The sequence below is a fragment of the Anas platyrhynchos genome, chromosome 1 (genome assembly GCF_047663525.1).
Source record: "Anas platyrhynchos isolate ZD024472 breed Pekin duck chromosome 1, IASCAAS_PekinDuck_T2T, whole genome shotgun sequence".
Classification (NCBI taxonomy): Eukaryota; Metazoa; Chordata; class Aves; order Anseriformes; family Anatidae; genus Anas; species Anas platyrhynchos.
In genome coordinates this window covers 161,507,504-161,523,419 of record NC_092587.1, presented here as the reverse complement: position 1 = coordinate 161,523,419, position 15,916 = coordinate 161,507,504, and positions in this window count along the sequence as shown.

Genomic DNA, 15,916 nt, shown 5'->3' with positions numbered 1-15,916 from the left:
AATTAAAGAAATATTCCATTATTCACATATACAAATGCCAACTTGTTGTACCATGTCTTTTGTGATTAACAATGGTTGGACAGCACCCAAATGAAAACTTTGGCTACTTCTGGCTATCTGGCTTAAACGAAATGAAACATACTGTGCCAGATTCTTGCAATACCATATGTGTATGCCAAGGATGATCTTTCTACATCATATGCAGTTATTTTACATGGGTTGGGTTTAGAAGGGAGGGGATCCATTAAAGAAAGTCCACACCACTATTAGGAAATATTTTTATCATACAATGGTGTCAGTGTAATATGTTCAGGAAAAAAAAAAATAAAATCCTAACACTGATTGTAAGAACCTATGAACATTGCTTCACGTATTGCCTAAACTTGCACAAGAATAGTTTCTTCCATAGCCAGCATACTCTACACACTCTGAACAGAACCATACTGCCCTCTGTCCCACACATACTCAGAAACAGATGTGCAGCCACATATGGTGTGTTAGTTGAATGAAGTTTCACTAGAACTACAATATATTTTCACTGTGCTTTACCCATAACTTTTCACATTCCCTACTGTGTATGGTTCTCTAACAAACACTGTGCCAGTGCTTAAGTTGTTATAAATTATATACAGCTATATTTCAGGAATTTTAAGGTTCCAGTAGCCCTGTTTCTAGTCTCTGGCTATTTTAACTATGCTGTCACTGTCTTTGCCTCCTCTACCATATTAAATACAAACTATTACTCTTCAGTAAGTGCAAGAGTTAAGTTCAAGAGTGTCCCACAGCCTCATCTCTCTTAATCTTCCTTCTCTCTTATTATCTAGAAAAAGTCTTTTTCTCCAATTGACTATAGTACTGCAGTTCTCCCTGTTAGTCAGTTTTTCAAGATGACACTTTTATGCTTTTTCTCTGCTTTTCCTAGTTAAAAAGGTCTCTCCTCAGTCATCTGCAAAGATATTTCTATTTGTTTCAAATCCTTATTTTTTTTTTCCTATTCTGATTATTTATTTAAGAGATAAAGGAAAGAAACAGGCTTCTGGGGTAAGACAGCTTCAGTGCAAAAGGAGAGCTTTGCTATGGAAATACATAATAATAATAATAATAATAACTATATATATATATATATATATATATATATATATATATATATATATATATTTTTTTTTTTTCCAGGCAACCTGAAGCCTAGTTGATTAATTTGCCTACTGGAGATCAAGGTCTTTATTTTTCTACTTCCTTCTTGGATTTATCAGAGTAACTGTGACAAGTGAAAGTCAAACAACAGTAATGTCAAAAAGCTTTCAAATAAAAACCAAGATATGGATTTGATTCAAATGGATTTGTTGGGAATCTCTTAAGAAGATGTATTTCCTTCTCAGGTGATCATGTTGCTCATATTGCTAATCTCAGTGATCTCATTCGCCATTGTACTGTAAGGGAAATAATTATTTTTAATAGCTGTTGAAATAAGTACTATATTTACTTTGTCTTTTTCATACCAATAGGATTAAGCCATTAAGATAATACTTAAAAAACTCTAGAAAAGAATAAAATACTTAAGAATTTTGTTACCATGCTTAATTCAGAATGATAATACACTAATTGCAATCTAACAAGAGATGTTTTTGCAGTTACCTCAATGTTTGCAAGGCTGTGACTCATGAACAAATTACTTTTATGGTCGGGTTACATTTACACAAGTCAGGGTGTGAATTTTACATGAAGATCAACAAGATGAGACAGATTTAGGTGCGGGCATATTTATATAAGGGCATAGAAGAGCAGAAAGCAAAATATCGGCATTGATGCATTTGCTACTTCAAGCAGAAATTGCTCACCACCATATTTATGAAACTTTAAAGAGATTGATTTCATACATGGCATTAAGTAGGATTTTGGCAGAGAGTTTGTGGTAGAGAAATTAGAGAAATCTGAAAGCCAGTGACATCCTAAATCCTTAACTAAATATGGATTGATACCATATGTCAATCCTTCACTTGCAGCAAATGATGTGGACCTCATCCCAAAGATGGCAAACAGCCATTTTAGCCTCCACAGTAGAATACACAATGTCAGTATGCTTCAGAGGCTAAAGGGAAAGTAAATGAATGTAGTTTGATTAAAAATAAAACACAGACATTGTAGACTGCCCCCTACTAATACATGTGTGTGCAATCTGGCATACTGACATAACCCACGGGAGGGATATGACACTTCATTCTGAAAATTCATTGCTTGAAAGGTGAGGGGTGGTCATAGAAGTTTGGTAACTGGGAAAGAAAGCGTTGTTTAAAGGATATTCAGATGATGAAGCACCTTAATTAAGAACATTTAGAAGAAAAGATTAGGCTAAGTTTCAGATGTATTATCAAAAGAAATGTCTGCCTCAGACTTCCTTGCATGTCCCCAGATCAGAGTTCAGTGTTTGTTCAGTTCATTAAGAAAGTTTATCTTCTAAGTGGAGGAAGGGATCAACAGATCTTAAAAAAGAGAAAAAGGATTATTTAAGATCAGAAGCCATCCATGTTAGTACAGATTTGAATAATGCAATTCATCTGATGGACCATTTTTAAAGGAAACTTTATTATTATTATTATTATTTTAAGTCCTTCACATTTCATTTTAGAAATAACCTGAATACTAAAGAAAAATGGACAATTCAAGAGTTCGCCTTGTGGTTCATCCTTCATATTACAACAAAAAGATTGACACCATGAGATCTGTTATTACTGAGTATCTTAAAAACTCTAGTTTCTGATAGCAGTTCCTAATAGAAACTGAGACATCCTTTATGATTTGCAAGGAATGGATATGCAGATGAGTAAAGAAACTAGGGAAGTATTTCTAAATCATTTCTTTTACAAGAGAGAAAACAAAAGAATAATCCTGCCCCCAAATATGAATTGATCCATGTAGAGCTGCTTTTCTGTGTCATTTTCTGTGTCCAATGACCAAAAAAAAAAAAAATGTTTTTTCATGGCTTTAGAAGAATGATGATTTTTCTATTGGCTTCTCTTCGGTCTTCCCTGTTTCTGTTAACTTCATACATCAATTGCATTTGCAATTAGTTAAAACATTAAGGTAAAATCAAGGCAACAACATTAAATCAGAATGGAATGTAGCAGACTCTTTTCATGACATTTTTAAAAAATATTTTTTCTTCAGTGCTGGCTCCATTGGACAATTGCGAAAACCTAGACCAATCTAGAAAAGCAAGACAGTAGCAGCAGATATGTACTAGCAAGGTTGCAGTTAAGATGGTTGCCATCTAATCTTGTACATAATCCAGATTTAAAAATAAGTAAGGCTTCTCTGTTTATCAGTTTTCTAAGAATTATGGAAACATATAAGCAGGAGGAACTTTCTGGGTAAGAGGGTTCAATCCCTTTCTGGGGCTGGAACTACATCATATAATCTCTCTCATAATGTAAAGCATCCTTAATGCTGTATTATAATGCAGATGTTTCTGTTGGGAAGGATATGGCAAAGTGTATTCAGACTTTATGTACTTTGTTTTAAATGAGTGTTTCTCGATCAACACAGTAACATGTATAAATGGAGAAGACTTCTTTATTAGAATAATGATATGATTACATGTTTTATTCAGAGGAAGTCACTAATGTCTGAAGGAAAGCTCAGAGCCTATTTTTTTCTAAACACCCTTGCATATTTGGAGGGGAATTTTTTGCAGAAGGAGATACCTTTCACTTGAACTTTGAAAAACAAAAGAGGATCATAGCAGTTAACAAAAGTAACACCCTCAAGCAAACTGTGCATGATGAGCCAAAAAGTCTCTACTGCAATTTTTAACAGCCTTCTTTCAATTTATGGATATCATGAAACTGCTTAATACATCCTTATCTTGTTTAGGAGTCGTTTCCTTACTCAAGACCTGGTCAAGAAAATCTTCTCTAATTCTGTAGAGAAAACAACAAAATATGCACTATTCAGTAGTAAGCATTATGGCTATAAAAGGAACAACATTGATATTTTTGAAAGACATGAGTAGGAAAGTCTTGTACTTAAGTATTTACAAGCATGTGGGTAATTCTCTGTCCATGTGTGTGACGATGCATATGACAGAAAGAGAAAGAACAGGAAAAGAGAAAGGGGAGAAAGAAGAAGGAACTTCCAAAAGGATATGAACCGACACCTACAAGCTGAGACTGGAAATAATAAGTTCTCAAAATTGGTATTTTAAACGATACTACCTGGAAGAGTACTGGTGTAGTTTTATCCGGGACTCTGTATGGTAATATTAAAATCTATAATGGTATTTTAGTTCGGTCTTAACTGGTTTTACAGTACCCATTAATAGTTAATGATACACAATAATAGCCTGGAAGAGGAAAGTCCTGTTAATGTACCATCTTTCTCTGAAAAGAGCAACAGCAGAAATCCCACTAAATTGATTTATCTCCTTTCAATTGAATTTAGACCATGTCTAGCACTGTTGAGGCTTTTGTTTCTGTCTGGTAAGTAGGTTTTACTCCATCTCTGCAAGCGTCAGGATATTCCTCCTTCCTGTTTGTCTCCATTACAGAAATCATATCAGGCATGGATTTGCCATTATTTGTAAATCACAAAGGAACGTTAGCTTAGGGTGGAAGTTTGCTGAAACTTTAGACAGAGTTAAATCAAATGTGTTGGCATAACAAAACATTTCTCATGAACTTATGAACCTGTAACACTTACAGATTTGTCTCTCATGTTTTGCTGTATATATGGTATGTATACTTTCTTTACTAAGTATCTGTCAAAATGATGCATGGTTTTTGTATAAAGTATATCTCAGGATGCATTCATATATGAGAAATATGAGAAGGCAATTAACATACAAAAAGAAAAGAATTTATCTACTTAAATAGTATTTTTGATTGATCAATCTTTTTTAATGAAACAAAATCATGAAACAATGTTGCTTAGTTCAAGACCTCTATCATCAATTAAATTCAAATAAATTAATAAGCTTTTGAGCAACAAGTTTTTCTAGTCACTCCAAGCAGGTTGTAGTAAGGTATTTGTGAAATACCATCATGGAGTTTTCAATGTGCTACATTTTTGATAGAAAAGCTATTTCACAAATCTTGAAGAAATTCAAGTAGATGAGTTCTCTTTAATTCAATTTGCAAGCTTTAGTGTTAGGTTCCCAAGTTGCATGAGCAGGATTGTAGAGGACTCAGAGAAAAGAGATTGCAATGAGTACATTTAAAAATTTTTTGGAAGAGGCCTCAGTTCAGCAAAATACTAAAGCAGCTATTAAGTATTCTTAAATTAGATGTGATATTAGCATGAGTTTAAGTGGTTTGTTAAGACAAATGCTTCTGATCTGGGCCACTAATAAAGGCGTAGTTCTTTAAATAATGATACTGTGAATTTAAAGTTCCTGAACAAGAACATAAGCTTTTTGATAAAACAAATATTTTTTCTATTATTTTTCTATTTTTATTTCCACAGGGATAATAGTACAGTAACAGATTTAAATGTTCTAATACATAGATTGAAAAAACAAACAAACAAACAAACAAAACAAAACAAAAAAACAACAAATATTTCTTAAAGAGTTTTTAAGAAAATAATATTCTTCAAATTTCTGTTTGTCTGAACCTTTAGAGGTAGGAGTCCTGGTACAAAGATAGCTTGGTTTTATAGGAAGGCATGAGAACAGAAGCCATATGTTTCTAAAGACATTTTAAAATGCCCTAAAGACAGTTTGAAATGCTTTGAACACGTTGTATAAACAAAATACTTGGTGGAGAAAGATCTCTATTGTCATTTTTCAGAATACTATGTCTAACTCATTCTTGAGTGATGTGACCATCTGAAATTCATTCTTTTTTGCTTCAATATTTTCTCCTTCCAAATCCAATATGTTTTAGGTCCCTGTTTCTGACCTTTTTCCTTCCTGTTTCCTTTTTCAGAAGACAAATGTTATTGGCCAAAACAGCAGTTCTCGTGATGTATCCTTATCTCAGTGTTTGCAACTTAAACATAATAATTTGAGGTGTTAAAACTTCCCAGGAGCCATATGCCTAGTAAGTATGGGACATCTTAAGGGTATGGAGGTCAACTTTGCACAGTAAATGGACAATGGCCAAGTTCTTCCAGATGTTAAACATCTTGGTCAATGCTACTACTCCTGTTGGACTGACAGCAATCTGGAAAGCTGGACAAATGCCTCAAATCTACTGGGAGAATATTTTTGCTCAGAAGAAGAAATCACATCCTGGTAAAATATAGGATAGTATCACCTGGTGTTGGGGAGAATACACTGTGGGCTATAGCTTCCTACCCCAGCTTTACTTTCTACCTCACTGTTTGGTAAACATGATCCCACATCTATATGAAACTGTATCCTTAAAGTGAGGGGGAAAAAAAAAGAAAAAGATGACAAGTAAGAAAACCTGAGGACAACTTCCACATCCAGATATTAGACAAACCAACTAGAGGAGAAATGTTACTGGACCTGGTGATGACCAATGTGGAAGAGCTTGTTACATTTAGAGGATGCCAGACCATGCCCTGGTTGAGTTTATCTTGAGGGTTAAGGGCCTGGATAAGAGCGAAGTCAGGACACTGAACTTCAGAAGAACCAACTTCCAGCTGTTCAAAGAATTAGTGGATTTGATTCCAAGGGACTTGATCTTTAGAGACAGAGGATCTGATCAGAGCTGGTAACTCTTTGAGGATATTTTCCTTGGAGTTCAAGAGCTCTCTATTCCCATATGTAATAAATCAAACAGGGAAGGTAGGAAACCAGCATGGTTGAATAAGGATCCACTGGTCAAACTTAGGCAAAAGAAGGAAATGCACAAATCATAGAAACAACACCATGTGCCCTAGGAAGAGTACAGAAATGGTGTCCAGATGTGCGGGGATGGGATCAGGAAAACCAAGGCACTGACAGAACTAAACTTGGCAAGGGATGCAAAGAATAACAAGAAGGGGTTCTACAGGTGTATTGGCCACAAAAGAAAGACTAGGGAGAGTGTAGCACTTCTGACAAATGAAGACAGAGAACTGGTAATGGCAGATGTGGAGAAGGCAGATGTCCTTAACAATTATTTGGCTTGGTCTTCACTGGTGGTCAGGTTTCCTACATCTCTTAAGTCCCCAAAACTCTAGAAGGGGGCTGGGGGAGCAGAGTCCCTCTCAGTGTAAGAGAAGAGCAAGTTTGGGATCTCCTGATGTAACTTAGCAACAATAAGTCTATGGGGCCTGATGAAATGCATCCCAGGATCCTGAGGGAATTGGCTGATGTAGTCACCAAGAAACTCTCAATTATATTTGAAAAATCATGGCAGTCAGGCAAAGTCCCCAGTGACTGGAAAAAGAGAAACATCACTCTCATTCTTAAAAGGGTAGAAAGGAAGAGCTGGGGAACTACAGATGGGTGAGCCTCACCTCTGTGCCTGGGAAGATCATGGAACAAATCTTCATGGAGGCAATGTTAAGGCACACGCAGGACAAGGAGGTGATCTGGGACAGCCAGCATGACTTCACAAAGGGCAAATTATGCCTGACCCATCTGGTAGCCTTCTGTGATGGACTGACTGCATCAGTTGACAAGTGAAGACCGACCAATGTCATCTACCTGGACTTCTGCAAGGCCTTTGACACAGTCTCACATGACATCCTGGTCTCCAAGTTGGAGACATATGGACTTAAAGGGAGACCATTCAGTGGATAAGGAATTGGCTTGAAGTCTGTACTCAGAGAGTGGTGGTCAATGACTCTGTTTCCAGGTGGAGGCCGATGACAAGCACTGTCCCTCAGGGGTCTGTTTTGGGACTGGTACTGCTATCCACTATCTTTATCATGGGCAATGTGATGAAGTGCACCCTGAGCAAGTTGCAGCTGACACCAAGCTGAGTTGTGCAGTTGATACCAAAGAAGGAAGGGATGCCATCTAAAGGAGCCTGGACAACCTTGAGAAGTGGGCCCATGTGAACCTAATGAGGTTCAACAAGGCCAAGTGCAAGGTGCTTTACCTGGGTTGGGGCAATCAGAAATGAGGACAGACTGGGAGAAGAACTCATTTAGATCAGCCCTGCAGAGAAGGACTTGGGGGTTATTTTCATGAGCTTGGGGCTTCTTGTCAAAAAGCTTGACATGAGCCAGCAGTGCACTCTTGAAGCCCAGAAGGCCAACTGCATCCTGGGATGCATCAGCAGAGGTGTGGTCAGGAGGTCAAGGAAGGTGATTGCCCCCATTTGCTCTGCTCTTGGAGTGTTGCATCCAGATCTGGGGCCCCCAGAACAAGTAGGCTGTGGATCTGTTAGAGTGGGTCTGGTGGAGGACCATAAAGATGATCAGAGGCCAGGAGGACCTCTCATTCTTCTGTGAAGCTGGGGATACATGGCCTGAAGAAGTGAAAGCTCCAGGGATAACTCTTTGCAGCCTTTCAGTACTTAAAGGGGGCTTAAAAAAAGATAGAAAACAACATTTTGCTTAATTAGATAATCATAGGACAAGAAGAAATGGCTTTAAACTAAAAGAGGTGAGATTTGGATGAAATATTAGGAGGAAATTCTTCACTCAGAGGGTGGTGAGGCACTGGAATAGGTTGTCCAGAGAAGTTGTGGATGTCCCATGCCTGGAGATGTACAAGACCAGGCTGGATTGCCCTGGGCAACCTGATCTAGTTTATGGAATCCCAGTCCATGGCAAGGGGATTGGAACTAGATTATCTTTAAGGTAGCTGTTCTATGATTCTAAGATTCTACAATTCTATGATAAGTGCATGCAATAACAATCATTATTTATTATTTATTTGACGGTAAAAACCTGGCAGCTTTAAAGGACCATTTTGTTTCTAAACAAATGTTGTCTGTAGTGACTATAGGGTGTGGTTGTAACTATGATGATCTAAGGATACTGACAAGGTAGAGTTTGTAGGTAACAGTAATGTCTATTATAGTAATAACAGTAATGTCTTTTTGTCAAACTAGCTTTGCCTTGGTTAAATAAATAGCTTTTTCAAGGTTAGAAGTTTTTACAGAAGCAAAAGAATTTCTGTCTATGAAGCCTAAACTTATAGGATCAAAATAAAAACAAGGACTCAGGATGACCTGCCTATCTAAAGCCTCTATTCTTAGCAATACCCAGACCAGTTCCTGTTAATTCACAATTCAATTGAGCGTAAAGTTTGGACCTCTGCCTCTTCTCTTTTTTAGTGAATCAGATTCAGAAGACTGGTTGGCTGAAACCAAAGTCTTCCATGCTGATTGTGATGTGTGCTGCAATACACATGGGAAGTTGCCTTTTTTTTTTTTTTTTTTTTCTATATTTTTCCATTAGTGCTTCTACTGAATGACTGCAAGGACTTGTTTTTTTCAAAAACAAGTCATTCATTAGGGTGCTTTACCTTTTGTAAAAGACATGTTTTCAACTTCAACATGGCCACTGGCCAGAAAAGCAATTTCCCTTTTTTTTTTTTTTTTTTTTTTTTTTTTCCCCTTTAAAATAGGGGCTGGAAATCATCAGTCTGTATCAGTAAGAAGGATTTCAGTTTTAAAGGTGAAATAACATTCTCTCCTTCTACTTGATAAATGGAAGAAATAGGATACACTAATAAAAGAGAGAGGACATAGCAATTAAAAATAGCACAAGAGTGTAGTACACAAGTCTATCCCCTTGTTATCTTAAAATGAATTAGCATAGGAGGTTAAAGAAGCCAGACTTCTTTTACTTCATAAATTACTCAGCTTTCAGTACAGGTTTTACAAGAGCATATATTACTTACCTGAACAACTGATACTGTGGTATTTATCACACGCTGCTTCCATTTGTAAGGTCATAAATTCCCTTGCTGTGGTTGCCTGTAACTTGTTTTAGTGCTAAGTGAAGTGGTAAAATGCTGGAAGAAAATCTATAGATTCAGCTTTTAATACCTGACTCTGTATTTTATCCTATCTCAAAGGAAGTGAGAGATAAGGCTGAGGTCGACTAAAATGAGCAGGTATAGGAATAATTGGTACTTAGTGTCTTAACTGTCATTTATACATTGATTCGTGGCATTTTAATGGATGAGGAAAGAAAGCTTTTTCTTCCTACATTAAACTAAGATGCTTCAACTTGTTATCTTCTCTAAAACTGATGTCCCTTGAAACTTAAACACATAAATCAATACAAATTTGTAATTTATGTGTGTTAATATATATGTTTACTATATATTTTATATTTATGTAATTTATACAAAAATGTTACTGTACTGTTTTTTTTTTGTTTTGTTTTGTTTTGTTTTTTAACATATGCTGAAGGCAAAATGCTGTTTTGATGTTGTTTTCCTTCCAAGAAAGATTCATGCTTTTTAAATTGCAAATGTTTCTTGGTTGCATGTGAAACTAGTCATAGTGTCTGATTCACTGATTACATACCAACATATTATTACAGGTTTTCACAAACAGTATGATACATTTCTATTTGAGCTGTTGCAGAAATGCCCCTGGGAAAAAAAAAAAAAAAAATCTACACATGCAAACAACCAATATCCATCTCACTCAGATGCATAACACAAGAAAACACAAGAAAAGGGTGTGTTACCACAGCTTACAGAGATGGTATTTGTCTGCTAGTGTTTGTTAATCATTGCTGCTCTGAGAAGATGAGACCTTTGTGTGGAATCTTTTGTGTACTCCTAAATTTACTAGAAATAAAAGGGTATGTGATTTTGCATTTCTTTCAAAGATTCTAGGTAGTTCTATAACATAAATCTTTCTCATTTTTTTATTTTTCTGATAAAATAAAAGAAATTAAAAGAGAACAACAATAACAACAAAAGAATTTGAGAGTAAAGAAATCATATACATCCTAGTCAGTAAAGAGACTGATCAGAAAAGAGTGATGTTTTATTTTTACTAAGTCATGGGTGCATTACAAATTAAGGTTATCTTGAAATGAGCAGCAGAAAAGCCCAGAATTGCTGTCATCTTGCTCTCAAGGAAGCAAATTCATCCCAAAGTGAAGTAGACTATTATCTGAAACTTTCCTGATTTTAAATGATCAGCCTAATCATTCCTCTCTTTCTGAAGAGTGTAGACTTTGTTATGCGTACACACTCCAATGCAGTTTGCTTACTTAGACATTTCCTTTTTGTTTACTAATTTGTTTCAGTGTTCTCAAACTTAGATGGTAACATAAAAAAAAAATCATTTGAAGAAGGAATGTTTGCATGGTTAAATGATGAAAACCTCAGTAGACACATATTTTACAGAATAATTCATGTCTAGATGTATGTAAACGCAAAGGGAATTACAAAGGGTTAATGGCTGTAGCACTATCATATGACTTTTTCACTGCTCTTTGATGCAGGTTCACTTTAGTTCTGTCTTATTTTTTGTCTTATTCTGTCTTATTATTTTAAATAATAATTATTAATAAATATTTATTAATTTTATATAATTGCATTATATGCAATTATATGGAAAGAAGCTGCCACAACACTTGTTCATCTACAGACCTCTGATAGTGGTGTACTGCTGTCATAAAATGTGATTTGGAAGGAGTGGGGAGACCTGCTCCTATCTTGTACATCAAATCAGTATATGTTCCTCATGTGAAATTTACTTCAAGGAGAAGTTGTACGACAAAATAAAATACTGTTGTAAAAAAGCTACATAAATTTTATCCATTTCTGTCAAATATGCTGAACTAAGTACTCTGCAATGGGTATCTAAATTATCTAAATGTTTTATCTTTTTTCCTTTTTTTTTTTTTTTTTTTTTTTTCCCAGGAAAGAGGGAGGCAACTACCTGACACCTGGAGATTATGAAAGTCATGAAATTCAGCCAAAATGTGAGTTTTTAAATCTTTTCAACTTTAAGATAAATTTGTAGTGTTAGTGGATTTACCAAACTAAATCTTTTTATTGCATGTGACAATGAGAGGTATTAAGAGCTACTTCTCAAACTGTTTAGGAAAAGTTAATTTTCTTTAATTAAATTTTCTCATTAAAAAGGTTTTTTCCCATTTTCACTAAAACTCAAAAATTGTTGTATAAATTTGAACTACTGTTGCTATTAAACATTTTCAGAGTAAATCCCATTAAATAATGATGTCTAGATGTTTCTTGTTTGATGTCTGCTTGCTGCAAGTGGTTAAAAAGAGTCATTGTCTATCTTCTGTGTCCTACAGTTAAGAAGAAGAAGTTTGTCATAGTTATTTCCAGTTGATCTTGATTTGTTTTTCCTTGTACTTTTGGTTTTCTAACTTACAGAATGAAGCTCCTGGTGCTTCATTTTTCATACTGTTATCTATTTATAGGATATATAGGATAATTATACTTTCAGAAAAACAGTCAGGAACATACTAATTTTGCATAAATTATGGATTTTTGCAAAGCTTCATATGTCCTGTGACATAGATTCTTCTGCTGATAGCCATTTAGAGTTGTTTGTTGAAATTTAGTGGAAAGTTTTTGTGCATTATGATGTGTACTTATCAAATAAACCAAAAATCCTAATTAAAACTGAGTAGCTTACAAGTGTACTGTCAACATAACCATCCTTGTTTACAGGACTAAGGAAAGTAAACAGAGAAAGGTGTCAAAATAATGATTTCAAAGTAGAATTTCTTTTAAATAAAATCCATGAAGCTTTAGCTGTCTACATAACTGACATTTTATATATTTAGGCCTTAATTCAGATACCTAAGCTCAGGCATCTAATGACATTTGAGATAACTTCAGATATCTAGGGTATTCTTGCATGGCTGGGAGGCATATCACAGGGCCTTGGGCATATCCAAGTCCTTCTGATGAAACATCTGAAGGACAACACAGTATTCTAAGGCATCTGAAAAAACTTTTTATAAATATCCTTAGACAACTGAAATAACCCTTTACTCTTCCTTACTGCTCTGTATTTTTAACAATATTTGGATAGTAGATTACCCAACATGTTTGCTAATAGATTACAGAGAAATATCTTAAAATGACTTAAAACAAAGTCAGCAATTACAAAGGTAACAGTGATCCTGTAGTTTTGGATTTATGTGGAGTCCAGAGAAGAAAATCCAAGTACTAATGACTGGGGCTTCATAACCTGCAACACAGCACATCTGCTTGGGCACAGATAAGCTCTGGAGTTCTGGTCACCTGATGGTTTATACTGTATTGCTCTCCTTCATGAAATATATTTTTCTGGTTGTTTTCATTGTCACAGAGACAAGTAAGGAAAAGAAGAGCTGATGTGTACCTGACTGCTGTCTGAGTACGATCCAATTGAAAAAGAAATAAAATCTTTTTTTTTTTTTTTTTTAATGTAGCTGTTGGCAATACTTGAACGAAGCCAACACAATTTACTGATATTGTATTTTCTGCAATGTCTTCAAGAGCAGAAGAATGGACTAGGGACTTTAAAAGAGAGAAAAGGTAAAACTTTTGACATTTTTAGGAAATAAAAATTGCAACTTTGTAATTACCATATTTTGAGTCTGCTATGAAAAAGGTACCATAATAACATAAACCATATAATAACACAAAACTGTTCACACTGGGTCAAATCAAAGATTCATCCAGGTCTGTAACCTGTTATTAGTTGTGAGAGACAGCAGACACCTGTGTAGGAATATGACAAGTCAATCATGTAGACAAATATACCCAATATATTCCTTGTCTAAAGTTATCTGGGTTTCTGCAGATAGATGTCTTATATAATATGAAATAATACTTCAAAAGGAAAACCACAGAGAAGTGGACAGAGGTGTTATGTTTGTTTTTGATAGTTGTTGATGGGTTTCTGTGTTGACGGATCCTCCCCCCGTTTTTTCTAGTTGCTTTTCAAATACATTCCCTCATGTGGGAAGGAGATCAACAGCAGAAATACACCTTATTTGAAGAATCACTTCCTTTTTGCTCTGAACCTAAGCTCTGTAGTCCTCATGCCACTGGGAAATGCTCTTCAGGGTAGTTATAGCACTGTTAATGAAGGTGATTTTAGGATAATCTTTAGCAAATAGTCTAAACTCATTTTACATAGGGAACTATAAAGTCTCTGTATGGAAATAACAGTTGGTATCTACTGAGCCTGATTTTTTACTAGGAACAGAGAGATGAAAGGCTTTTTATTCTGTTCTCACTACCAGTCTCCTGAGCCACACAGTCCTCCAGGATGCAGGATTTAAATGTTGTGCAAAATGATTTCCACTAATACGACAAAACTTTTCATGGTGAAAGCCCAGCTGGAGAGTTGCATCTTTTATAGGAGCTGAACATTGTGTTATTGCTAGTATCCTGAAAGCAATTTGTGACAATAAGGAAAGAAATAGGGGCTATCAATCAGACTGTCAGTTACTGTTTCAGCCAGAACACATTCAAACAACATATTGTAAACCCAGATCCTTCACTGTGCCAGTTTAAGAAACCTTTTCTTGCTGATTTGCAGCTTCAGGAGGAAGAACACTTACTAGATGCTGGTAGTGCTCCTTATTTAATTCAGCCTAAGTTCATAAAATAAATTACCCAGATAACTGTCTGCGTTCATAGTCCATATGCATGCAGGCTGTATTTTTTTTTCCCCCCATAGATGCAAAACAGATTTACAGCTTAAAAGTAAGTGCAGCAATAAAGGCATATTACTAGTAATAGGCTTGTGCCAAGTTTTATGACAAACTACAATAAAAAAGGAGTTCAGACGCTTTGAATAATGGGATCTGTCAGACCCTGCTGACTGTTTCCTAGATGCTGATGGAAAACTCAAGACAAACACAAAGAAAATGCATTTGATCCTTTCTCCAAAATGTTTAAAATGAAATACATATAGTATTACTATTTTAAAATAGTAACGATAAATGAATGAATAAACAAACAAGGAAAAAAACTACAAATTATACTGAAATAAGAAAGAGGCAAATTAGTTCTCAGATATTATTTTTCATCCTGTGAGTTAGTCATTTCAACAGAACCTTGGATCTTCTTGTTTTGGAATTAAACTGATTCAATTGCAAGCTGAAGAAATTGCAAGCTGTAAACTACGTTGTTAGTTGTTTAACCTTTGTTTAACCTTTTACAATCCAGCACATAGTGCTGTAAAAGCATGACTGTAATAACAATATTCTTCTAATACTAATGTATTTTAAATAATATTATGGCACTAAATAATATTGGATCCATGATAAAAAAAATCAAACTAGCAGAGAGATAAGTATATAAAAGATCAAATATCAGTAATTTAATGGAAGTTATTATAATGGAAGTTATCCTAAGCAGGAGGGGAGGCTAGGTTCACTTCAAAAGATTATATTTTTTATTAAAAAATACAGAAAGCCATAAAACCCAAGCAAGTTTCTCAGTTTCCTGATGATGTCATTTGGACCTAATAATACTAAAAATGGAAGAGTTATAGTGTCTTCAGAAGCATGGTCTCCTTTGTATGAATGAGGCAATGCCTAATATCCTTAATTAGACTAACAGATTCAACTGAAAGCTTGTCTCTTTTTCAAATTATACCCATTTATAGAGTAAAAAAAAATAATAAATAATATATTTCTGAACATGTTAGTGTTGTACAAAGAATTATTTCAAAAAGCACTGTGTATTTTAATATTTGTCTGTTAATTACTATTTAAGAAGAAGGATCTTTTTCTAAAGCCTGTGAAGTATTTTGTTGTTGTTGTTGTTGTTTTACTATTTTGTTCATCTGATCGTGTTTTTAAAACATAGAGAGTGTAGTTACCCAGACTAAGCTATTACTAGCCAGGGATGTCTTTGTTGCCCCTGTTAGGGATGTATGTTCTCTGGGGACAGAATTTCTCCTACTGTCTACTGTCCCCCACAAGTAGCACAGCAGTACACTGCTGCTGAGAGACCTTCAGGGCAAAAGTATATACAGGATTTTCTGTTTTTCATTCAAACAGCTCCCTGTAGGACCTCCAACTCATTCCAAATTGTGAATTTGCACAAGTTCAGAGACCAATT